This window comes from Salmo salar, unplaced genomic scaffold (genome assembly GCF_965601325.2).
Source record: "Salmo salar unplaced genomic scaffold, fSalSal1 ptg000465l, whole genome shotgun sequence".
NCBI classification, from domain to species: domain Eukaryota; kingdom Metazoa; phylum Chordata; class Actinopteri; order Salmoniformes; family Salmonidae; genus Salmo; species Salmo salar.
The window spans coordinates 141559-153162 of NW_027675394.1; positions in this window are offsets into that span (position 1 = coordinate 141559).

Sequence of the window (11604 nt, forward strand, 5' to 3'; positions counted from 1 at the left end):
CTCTGCTTATGTCATGTTCTGTGGTCTTGCAGTTCCATTTATTGACTGTCCCTGCAACACAGAAACACATTTAGTCTTATTATATAAAACACTCAAAGTAATGGATATGGAGCATCTATGGCCTCAGTTACACCTGGCACCTACATGTGACTTCTGTCATCCGATCACTCCAAGCTGCATTAGGTTCAGATCTACCAGGAAGGGCCTTTGACATAGTCTGGACACAGTCAGACCACTGAATATGCATAAGCAATGTAAAGAGATGGGGTGAATGAGTGGGGAAAATACATTCTACACAAATTACCTTCATAATAAATCAAATCTTATTGGTCACATACAGGGGTTCAGCAGATGTTATTGTGGGTGTAGCGAAATGCTTGTCCTAGTTCCCACAGTGCTGCAATATCTAACAATTTCACAACAAATACCTAATACACACAAATCTAAGTAATGGAATAAGAATATATAAATATATGGATGAGCAATGTCAGAGCTGCATAGACAGATACAGTAGAATAGAATACAGTATATACATATGAGATGAGTAATACATAGACAGATACAGTAGAATAGTATAGAATACAGTATATACATATGAGATGAGTAATACATAGACAGATACAGTAGAATAGTATAGAATACAGTATATACATATGAGATGAGTAATGCATAGACTAAGATACAGTAGTATAGTATAGAATACAGTATATACATATGAGATGAGTAATACATAGACTAAAATACAGTAGAATAGGATAGAATACAGTATATACATATGAGATGAGTAATACATAGACAGATACAGTAGAATAGGATAGAATACAGTATATACATATGAGATGAGTAATACATAGACAGATACAGTAGAATAGGATAGAATACAGTATATACATATGAGATGAGTAATACATAGACTAAGATACAGTAGAATAGTGTAGAATACAGTATATACATATGAGATGAGTAATGCCAGATATGTAAACATTATTAAAGTGACTAATGATTTCAAGTCTGTGTTTGTAGGCAGCAGCCTCTGTGTTAGTGATGCTGTTTAACAGTCTGATGGCCTGGAGATAGAAGCTGCTTAACAGTCTGATGGCCTGGAGATAGAAGCTGTTTAACAGTCTGATGGCCTGGAGATAGAAGCTGCTTAACAGTCTGATGGCCTGGAGATAGAAGCTGTTTACCAGTCTGATGGTCTGGAGATAGAAGCTGTTTAACAGTCTGATGGTCTGGAGATAGAAGCTGTTTACCAGTCTGATGGTCTGGAGATAGAAGCTGTTTAACAGTCTGATGGCCTGGAGATAGAAGCTGTTTAACAGTCTGATGGCCTGGAGATAGAAGCTGTTTAACAGTCTGATGGCCTGGAGATAGAAGCTGTTTAACAGTCTGATGGCCTGGAGATAGAAGCTGTTTACCAGTCTGATGGTCTGGAGATAGAAGCTGTTTATCAGTCTGATGGCCTGGAGATAGAAGCTGTTTTTCAGTCTTTCAGTTCCAGCTTTGATGCACCTGTACTGACCTCGCCTTCTGGATGATAGCAGGCTGAACAGGCAGTGGCTCGGGTAATAACAAAGAACAAATGTGTGTGTCTGAGGGGAAATTAACTTTCATACAGCCAAAAGGGGTGAGAAATTACACCAATATCAGTGGACAATTTGAACTAATGTTAATAAACATGGATGATGGAACATATTCCCTTTTGCTGACGTGATGGCTATTTAAACCTCTCTAGGGTACGTAGGACGGTAGCCTCCCACCTGGCCAACATCCAGTGAAGTGCAGGGCACCAAATTCAAACTACAGAATTGTAAATATTTAACATTCTTGAAAATACACATGCAATATGTCAAATTTAAGCTTGACTTCTTGTTAATCCAGCCACGGTGTCATATTTCAAAAAAGGCTTTACGGTGAAAGCAAACCATGCGATTATCTGAGGACAGCACCCCATCAAACAAACACAGACAATCATATTTCATCCCGCCAGGCGTGACACAAAACTCAGAAACAACGATATAATTCATGCCTTACCTTTGAAGATCTTCTTTTGTTTGCACTCCAATATGTCCCATAAACATCACAAATGGTCCTTTTGTTCGATTAATTCCGTCGTTATATCTCCAAAATGTCCATTTATTTGGCGTGTTTGATCCAGAAAAACACCGGTTCCAACTCGCCCAACATGACTACAAAATATCTAATAAGTTACCTGTAATCTTTCTGCAGTGATACTCCATCACATCTGGTTTGCACTTAGTGTGACTATCATTTGTTTTTCAACAGGACAATGACCCAACACACCTCCAGGCTGTGTAAGGGCTATTTGACCAAGAAGGACAGCGATATGTAGCATCAGATGACCTGGCCTCCACAATCACCCGACCTCAACCCAATTGAGATGGTTTGGGATGAGTTGGACCGCAGAGAAGGAAAAGAAGGAAAAGCAGCCAACCAGTGCTCAGCATATGTGGGAACTCCTTCAAGACTGTTGGAAAAGCATTCCCGATGAATTCCTCATGAAGCAGGTTGAGAGAATGCCAATAGTGTTATTGTTGTCACTATTATTGTACAATGTAGAAAATAGTTTAAAAAAAAATGTAAAAAATGGAATAAGTGTGTCCAAAATGTTAGTCCAACTAGTCTCCCACTGTTTAACCAGAATAACATGAGTTGTGTCCTTCAGACTGTTAGTCCATAATAAACTAGTCTCCCACTGTTTAACCAGAATAACATGAGTTGTGTCCTTTAGACTGTTAGTCCATAATCATATTCAGCTACTTAGATGTCATGTATTGTCATGTCATGTTCTCTATAATGAAACATCACCACTGTAGATGTCATGTATTGTCATGTTATGTTCTCTATAATGAAACATCACCACTGTAGATGTCATGTATTGTCATGTTCTCTATAATGAAACATCACCACTGTAGATGTCATGTATTGTTATGTTCTCTATAATGAAACATCACCACTGTAGATGTCATGTATTGTTATGTTATGTTCTCTATAATGAAACATCACCACTGTAGATGTCATGTATTGTCATGTCATGTTCTCTATAATGAAACATCACCACTGTAGATGTCATGTATTGTTATGTCATGTTCTCTATAATGAAACATCACCACTGTAGATGTCATGTATTGTTATGTTCTCTATAATGAAACATCACCACTGTAGATGTCATGTATTGTTATGTCATGTTCTCTATAATGAAACATCACCACTGTAGATGTCATGTATTGTTATGTCATGTTCTCTATAATGAAACATCACCACTGTAGATGTCATGTATTGTTATGTCATGTTCTCTATAATGAAACATCACCACTGTAGATGTCATGTATTGTTATGTCATGTTCTCTATAATGAAACATCACCACTGTAGATGTCATGTATTGTTATGTTATGTTCTCTATAATGAAACATCACCACTGTAGATGTCATGTATTGTCATGTTATGTTCTCTATAATGAAACATCACCACTGTAGATGTCATGTATTGTTATGTTCTCTATAATGAAACATCACCACTGTAGATGTCATGTATTGTTATGTCATGTTCTCTATAATGAAACATCACCACTGTAGATGTCATGTATTGTTATGTCATGTTCTCTATAATGAAACATCACCACTGTAGATGTCATGTATTGTTATGTTCTCTATAATGACACATCACCACTGTAGATGTCATGTATTGTTATGTTCTCTATAATGAAACATCACCAAGTGAAATAAAGTTGATAAGATATTCTTAATAGACATTAAATAAAAAATGGTTGTTCAGAAATCATTAATTATCATGTTGCTCTCATGAAATGAACTAAATATTTCACAATCATTCCCACTGCTGATATTCACAGAGAATAATTACAAGGATCATATTTCACAATCATTACCACTGCTGATATTCACAGAGAATAATTACAAGGATCATATTTCACAATCATTCCCACTGCTGATATTCACAGAGAATAGTTACAAGGATCATATTTCTCAGTTGCATTGACCTGCAGACATCAGACACCACCTCTCCCTTATGCACATGTGACTGAAATGGAACCAATCACACAAATCACTGACACAGCTTTGATGGCCCAATAAAAACGAAACTGCACGTTTCTGCCAGCCAATGGGATAATTCCAGTGCAGTACATGTGTAGAGTGATAATTCCAATTCAGGAAGTTCCTACCGTTTAACTTTTTGTCTGAACATTATAATATACATTTTACTCAACTGCGTTACCCACTCCAGTCAGCAGATGGCGGTCTGGGAATGTAAGGTAATGCTGTTGGTGTGACGTATAATCTAGTGGACGGAACGCTTCGTTCAACAGCAACAACAGTTAGTCAGCCACCTCGGTAGCTTGCTAGACAAAATAGCCAAACCAATAAAGCTCTTTAGATGCTTTCGTGTATATTAGCCACTGTGTTTTAAACCCACTACTGCCGTCTAGTTAGTTATCCGATTTAATTTCATATTTACGGTGTTGTTGTTATTATTCAGCTAGCGGGCTGGTTAAGTTAGCATTAGCCTAGCTAGCTAACATCTCCGACCATGCGGTCACTGAGCTACTCTCCTGTTAAAGAAGAGGTCTGCTGGACGGAGAAAGAAGCTCTTGTGAAAGAGGAGGAGGAAGAGAAAGATGTTACAATACAAAAACAAGTGGAGGGTGAGGCTGTTACAGTGAAAGAAGAAGAGAAAGATGCGTTCAGAGTAAAAGAGGAGGAGGATGTTACAGTAAAAGAAGAGGAGGAAGATGCAGTTTATGGAGTGGAAGAGGAGGGGGAGATGACTGTCACATCGAAAAAGGAAGAAGAGGAGGAAACTGTATATCTGGGCCCGGTTTCCCAAAGGCATGTTAAGGCATCCAATGGTTTTAACGATGAACGGGCCCTGATAAACACTAGTAAGTACTGTCTTAAATACAGAGTCACAAACTCTGCAGTTGTTGAACTGATGTGTGGTGTTAAAGGGGAAATCTGCAATTGCTACATCCATATTGTGACTTTATAATTATTAATTTATAGCCATTGATTCTTGAAGAATATAACACATGCCTCATGAGCTTAGTTCAACTGTTGTACCCCATCAGAACCCCCAAAGAAACTTTTTTTACTCCAATGTTTAGAAACAATGTAATCAACACTGTATAGCCTCAACATGGTTAAAACTATAATGTTGACATCATGGATGGTCAGTCCTTGCATCCATAGGTCAGTCTATGAATTTGAGAGTAGTTACATTTCTCCAACCCCATAATCATCTTATAACCAAAACAGTGGTGGAATGACAGCTTTGTTGTTGTATGAACTGCAGATTGGTTGATTGATTGTGTGGCTTTTTTAAAGGGGCAACCTAGTTTTAAAACAGAAACAAAATGGCTGCCCAGAGACTTGGTTTGGTAAACAGCTGAGGGATGGGGGAAGGAGAAGTGTAACCACTCTCAAATTCATAGGGACCTCATCAAGAAGTTCAGATAATCATGGCGTAACAGTTATAAGGTGTTGGCTTGACAGTCACTGGACCCAGGTTTGAGTTCAGCTCAGGGCCTCCCCCTGAATGGACTACACTATAAATACAAAGACTGGCCATCCATGATGTCATAATGATAGTTTAACCAGGTTTCTAGGCTATATAGTATATTCTAGAATTCATCCATTATGTCATAATGATAGTTTAACCAGGTTTCTAGGCTATATAGTATATTCTAGAATTCATCCATGATGTTATAATGATAGTTTACCTTGTTTGGGATAGGGGGCAGTATTTTCACGTCCGGATAAAAAACGTACCCGATTTAATCTGGTTACTACTCCTGCCCAGAAACTAGAATATGCATATAATTAGTAGATTTGGATAGAAAACACTCTAAAGTTTCTAAAACTGTTTGAATGGTGTCTGTGAGTATAACAGAACTCATATGGCAGGCAAAAACCTGAGAAGATTCCATACAGGAAGGCCCTGTCTGATAATTTGTTGTCCTTCTGCATCTCTATCGACATTACAGCATCTGTGCTGTAACGTGACACTTTCTAAGGCTTCCATTTGCTCTCTAAAGCCACCAGAAAGTGGAATGGGGTGTCTGCTGTCTCTGGGCAAAGTACAGCAGCTCTGTTTGTGATCAGTCAGCCTGGGGACAGTGAGACTGAGATGCGCGTTCACGAGAATTCAATTTTTTTTTCTTTCAGCCTTTGAATGAATACAACGTTGCCCGGTTGTAATATTATCGCTATTTTACGAGAAAAGTAGCATAAAAATTGATTTTAAACAGCGTTTGATATGTCACAAAAACCAAAACCACAGCTAAATGCAGCACTAACCTTTGATAATCTTCATCAGATGACACTCCTAGGACATTATGTTATACAATACATGCATGTTTTGTTCAATCAAGTTCATATTTATATAAAAAACCAGCTTTTTACATTAGCATGTAAAAAGCCCATAGAGGTTAACCTCTATGGGCTAGGTGGGACGCTTGCGTAACAGCCACTGGCAGCCTGTGGCGCGATTTTCAAAACGTTAAAAATCCTATTAATTCAATTTCTCAAACATATGACTATTTTACAGCTATTTAAAGACAAGACTCTCGTTAATCTAACCACACTGTCCGATTTCAAAAAGGCTTTACAACGAAAGCAAAACATTAGATTATGTCAGCAGAGTACCATGCCAGAAATAATCAGACACCCATTTTTCAAGCCAGCATATAATGTCACCAAAACCCAGAAGACAGCTAAATGCAGCACTCACCTTTGATGATCTTCATCAGATGACAACCCTAGGACAATATGTTATACAATACATGCATGTTTTGTTCAATCAAGTTCATATTTATATCAAAAACCAGCTTTTTACATTAGCATGTGACGTTCAGAACTAGCATACCCCCCGCAAACTTCCGGGGAATTCGCTAACATTTTACTAAATTACTCACGATAAACGTTCACAAAAAGCATAACAATTATTTTAAGAATTATAGATACAGACCTCCTCTATGCACTCGATATGTCCGATTTTAAAATAGCTTTTTGGTGAAAGCACATTTTGCAATATTCTAAGTACATAGCCCAGGCATCACGGGCTCGCTATTTAGACACCCGGCAAGTTTAGCACTCACCATAATCATATTTACTATTATAAAAGTTTGATTACCTTTTGTTGTCTTCGTCAGAATGCACACCCAGGACTGCTACTTCAATAACAAATGTTGGTTTGGTCCAAAATAATCCATCGTTATATCCGAATAGCGCCGTTTTGTTCGTGCGTCCCAGACACTATCCGAAATAGTAAAGAAGTGTCGCGCGCATGGCGCAATTCGTGACAATAAAATTCTAAATATTCCATTACCGTACTTCGAAGCATGTCAACCGCTGTTTAAAATCAATTTTTACGACATTTTTCTCGTAGAAAAGCGATAATATTCCGACAGGGAATCTCCTTTTCGGCAAACAGAGGAAAAAAATCCCAAAGGCGGGGGCGGTCGGGTCACGCGCCTAAGCCCAGTGTCCCTTGATCGGCCACTTGAGAAAGGCGATAATGTGTTTCAGCCTGGGGCTGGAATGACGACATTCTGTTTTTTCCCGGGCTCTGAGCGCCTATGGACGACGTGGGAAGTGTCACGTTAGAGCAGAGATCCTTAGTAAATGATAGAGATGGAAAAGAAGTTCAAGAAATGGTCAGACAGGCCACTTCCTGTAAAGGAAACTCTCAGGTTTTGACCTGCCATTTGAGTTCTGTAATACTCACAGACACCATTCAAACAGTTTTAGAAAATGTAGGGTGTTTTCTATCCATATGTAATAAGTATATGCATATTCTAGTTACTGGGTAGGAGTGGTAACCAGATTAAATCGGGTATGTTTTTTATCCAGCCGTGTCAATACTGCCCCCTAGCCCTAACAGGTTAACTTCGGCGATGTCATTTTCAAAATAGCCTCCAACACTCTACTCAGCAAACTGGATGCAGTCTATCACAGTGCCATCCGTTTTGTCACCAATGCCCCATATACCACCCACCACTGCGACCTGTACGCTCTCGTCGGCTGGCCCTCGCTACATATTCGTCGCCAAACCCACTGGCTCCAGGTCATCTATAAGTCTTTGCTATGTAAAGCTCCGCCTTAACTCAGCTCACTGGTCACCATAGCAACACCCACCCATAGCACACGCTCCAGGAGGTATATCTCACTGGTCATCCCCAAAGCCAACACCTACTTTGGCCGCATTTCCTTCCAGTTCTCTGCTGCCAATGACTGGAACGAATTGCAAAAATCGCTGAAGTTGGAGACATATATCTCCCTCACTAACTTTAAGCATCAGCTATCTGATCAGCTTACCGATCGCTGCAGCTGTACACAGCCCATCTGTAAATAGCCCATCTGTAAATAGCCCATCCAACTGCCTACCTCATCCCCATGTTTTTATTTACTTTTTTGCTCTTTTGCACACCAGTATTTCTACTTGCACATCATCATCTGCACATCTATCTCTCCAGTGTTAATTTGCTAAATTGTAATTACTTCACTACTATGGTCTATTTATTGCCTTGCCTCCGTACTCCATTTGCACACACTGTATATAGATTTTTCTATTGTGTTATTGACTGTACGTTTGTTTATCCAACGTGTAACTCTGTTGTTTTTTTGTCGCACTGCTTTGCTTTATCTTGGCCAGATTGCAGTTGTAAATGAGAACTTGTTCTCAACTGGCCTACCTGGTTAAATAAATAAATAAAATCTTAACTTTATTGACAACACCCAAATGGATACTGTCATTAACGCGGTTCTTCAATAATTACACATAATTCTTAATGCTTTAGCAAGCATTATATTAAACAGGACATTCAAATATCCTTACAATTTTAATCCAAGGTAGTGTGAAATGCATTCATAAGCAACCTGGAAATGGAGGTTACTCCCCTGAGTTTCCCCCATTCACATTCAGAATACATTGTGAAAAACTAAAATCTTTGCTCACCATTTTTGCTCCAGGCAGATATAGTACATCCATAACTAGTGGTTTCCTCATTAGCAGGGAGGAGTTTCTGCAATCAAATTGCCCTCGTGCCGCAATTTTAGCAAATACAGAAAGGGGCCTATATTGGAGACCAAAAGTCGTCTGGCACACTGCTTAGAGTTTCAACAACACGAATAACTTATTTCTAGCCTACAATCATCGATGTTACTACGAATGTGAAAACAAGACAAAATATGACTATTCTTGCTCATTTTAAGGCAAATATCAAATCATTTTAACATTCATTACAGACGTCAATTGTTGTCCAACATCATGGCTACGCTGTTGGCATCACCTTTTACAGTGGATTACCGCTGTTGTGGGCCTTTAATCATCTGTCTGACTTTGTTGTTCACACAGGAGAGATATGGGACTATCGTGGATCCTCTGGGGAGCCTCAACAACCTCTTGATGCTGAAGAGGCAGAGAAGAGCCTCTCCACATTAGAACACCTCAATAAACACCTGCAGACATCCACAGGGAAGAGAACTCACTGCTGCTCTGACTGTGGGAAGAGATTCACCTCCCCATCAGGCATTAAAATTCATCAGAGAATCCACACAGGAGAGAAACCTTATAGCTGTACTCAATGTGGGAAGAGTTTTGGTCTATCTGGAAGTCTGACTGCACACCAGAGAACACACACAGGAGAGAAACGTTATATCTGTGGTCAATGTGGGAAGAGGTTTGCGGCATCTTTCACTCTGACTCTACACCAGAGAACACACACAGGAGAGAAATCTTATAGCTGTGATCAATGTGGGAAGAGTTTTGGTCAATCTGGCCATCTGGTATCACACCAGAGAACACACACAGGAGAGAAACCTTATAGCTGTGGTCAATGTGGGAAGAGTTTTACTACATCTAGATATCTGACTCAACACCAGAGAACACACACAGGAGAGAAATCTTATAGCTGTGGTCAATGTGGGAAGAGTTTTACTACATCTAGCACTCTGACTCAACACCAGAGAACACACACAGGAGAGAAATCTTATAGCTGTGGTCATTGTGGGAAGAGTTTTACTACATCTAGCACTCTGACTCAACACCAGAGAACACACACAGGAGAGAAACCTTATAGCTGTGATCAGTGTGACAAGAGATTCACAGATAAAAGACCTCTGATCAAACATCAGAAAATACATACATGAAGGAGTTGTTTCATGATATCAATGAAATGATGTCACAATGTAGAATGTTTTAACATTGTAGAAGGAGTATTTTAATGATGTCACAATGTAGAACCCTAAACGTTTGTCCCCTGTTCTATTGATTTCAACATGATATGGATATTAGCCTCGGGGGGAAAATCCAGGCTCTGAAATGGAAGAGTTACTATTTATGTGATTTAACAAAAAGTGACTAACACAAAAAGAGTTGTGTTACACTTACCATGTTAGTGACCCACTGGAATCAAAATGTATCTGGCTGTTTTCTACAAATTGTCCTCTAACCAGTGATGTACACATTATTCCCAGATTCTGTGTGGTTTGTGAGCTGTTAGTTTTAACAGGACATGCAACCTCATCTCCCTCCTCTCGGTTAAAACATTCTACATTGTGACATATCATTGATATCATGAAACAACTCCTTCATGTATTTTCTGATGTTTGATCAGATGTCTTATCGGAGAATCTCTTGTCACACTGATCACAGCTATGATTTCTCTCCTGTGTGTGTTCTCTGGTGTAGAGTCAGATGTAGTAAAACTCTTCCCACATTGATCACAGCTATAAGGTTTCTCTCCTGTGTGTGTTCTCTGGTGTAATATCAGGTTGTCTGACCGAGTAAAACTCTTCCCACATTGATTACAGCTATAAGGTTTCTCTCCTGTGTGTATTCGCTGGTGTCTAGTCAGATGGCAAGATGATATATAAGTCTTCCCACATTGATCACAGCTATAAGGTTTCTCTCCTGTGTGTGTTCTCTGGTGTACAGTCAGGTAACTAGATGAAATAAAACTTTTCACACATTGATTACAACTAAAAGATTTCTCTCCTGTGTGTATCCTCTGGTGTGATAACAGGTTGCTTGACTGAGTAAAACTCTTCCCACATTGAGTACAGCTGTATAGTTTCTCTCCTGTGTGTATTCTCTGGTGTAGAGTCAGAGAGAAAGATGTAGTAAAACTCCTCCCACATTGATCACAGCTGTAAGATTTCTCTCCAGTGTGAATTCTCAGGTGTACTTTTAGTGCTTTTAATCTTAAGTAACTCTTCCCACAATCAAAACAGTGGTGAGATTTCTCTCCTGTGTGTGTTCGCTGGTGTATTTTAAGTTCTGATGAAGATTTGCAATGTTTTCCACAGTCAGAGCAGCAGATAGATTTCTTCCCTGTGGGTCTCTGCTGGTGTTTCTTGAGGTGATAGAATCTGGACAGACTCTTCTCTGACTCGTTAGCATCATGATGTTGAGGATCCCCAGAGGATCCATGATAGTAACGTCTCTCTCCTGTGTGAACAAGTCAGACAGATAGTTAAAGGCTCACAACAGCAGAAATCCACTGAAAAAGGTGATGCCAACAGCGTAGCCATGATACTGTACAACAATTGACGTCTGTAATGAATGTT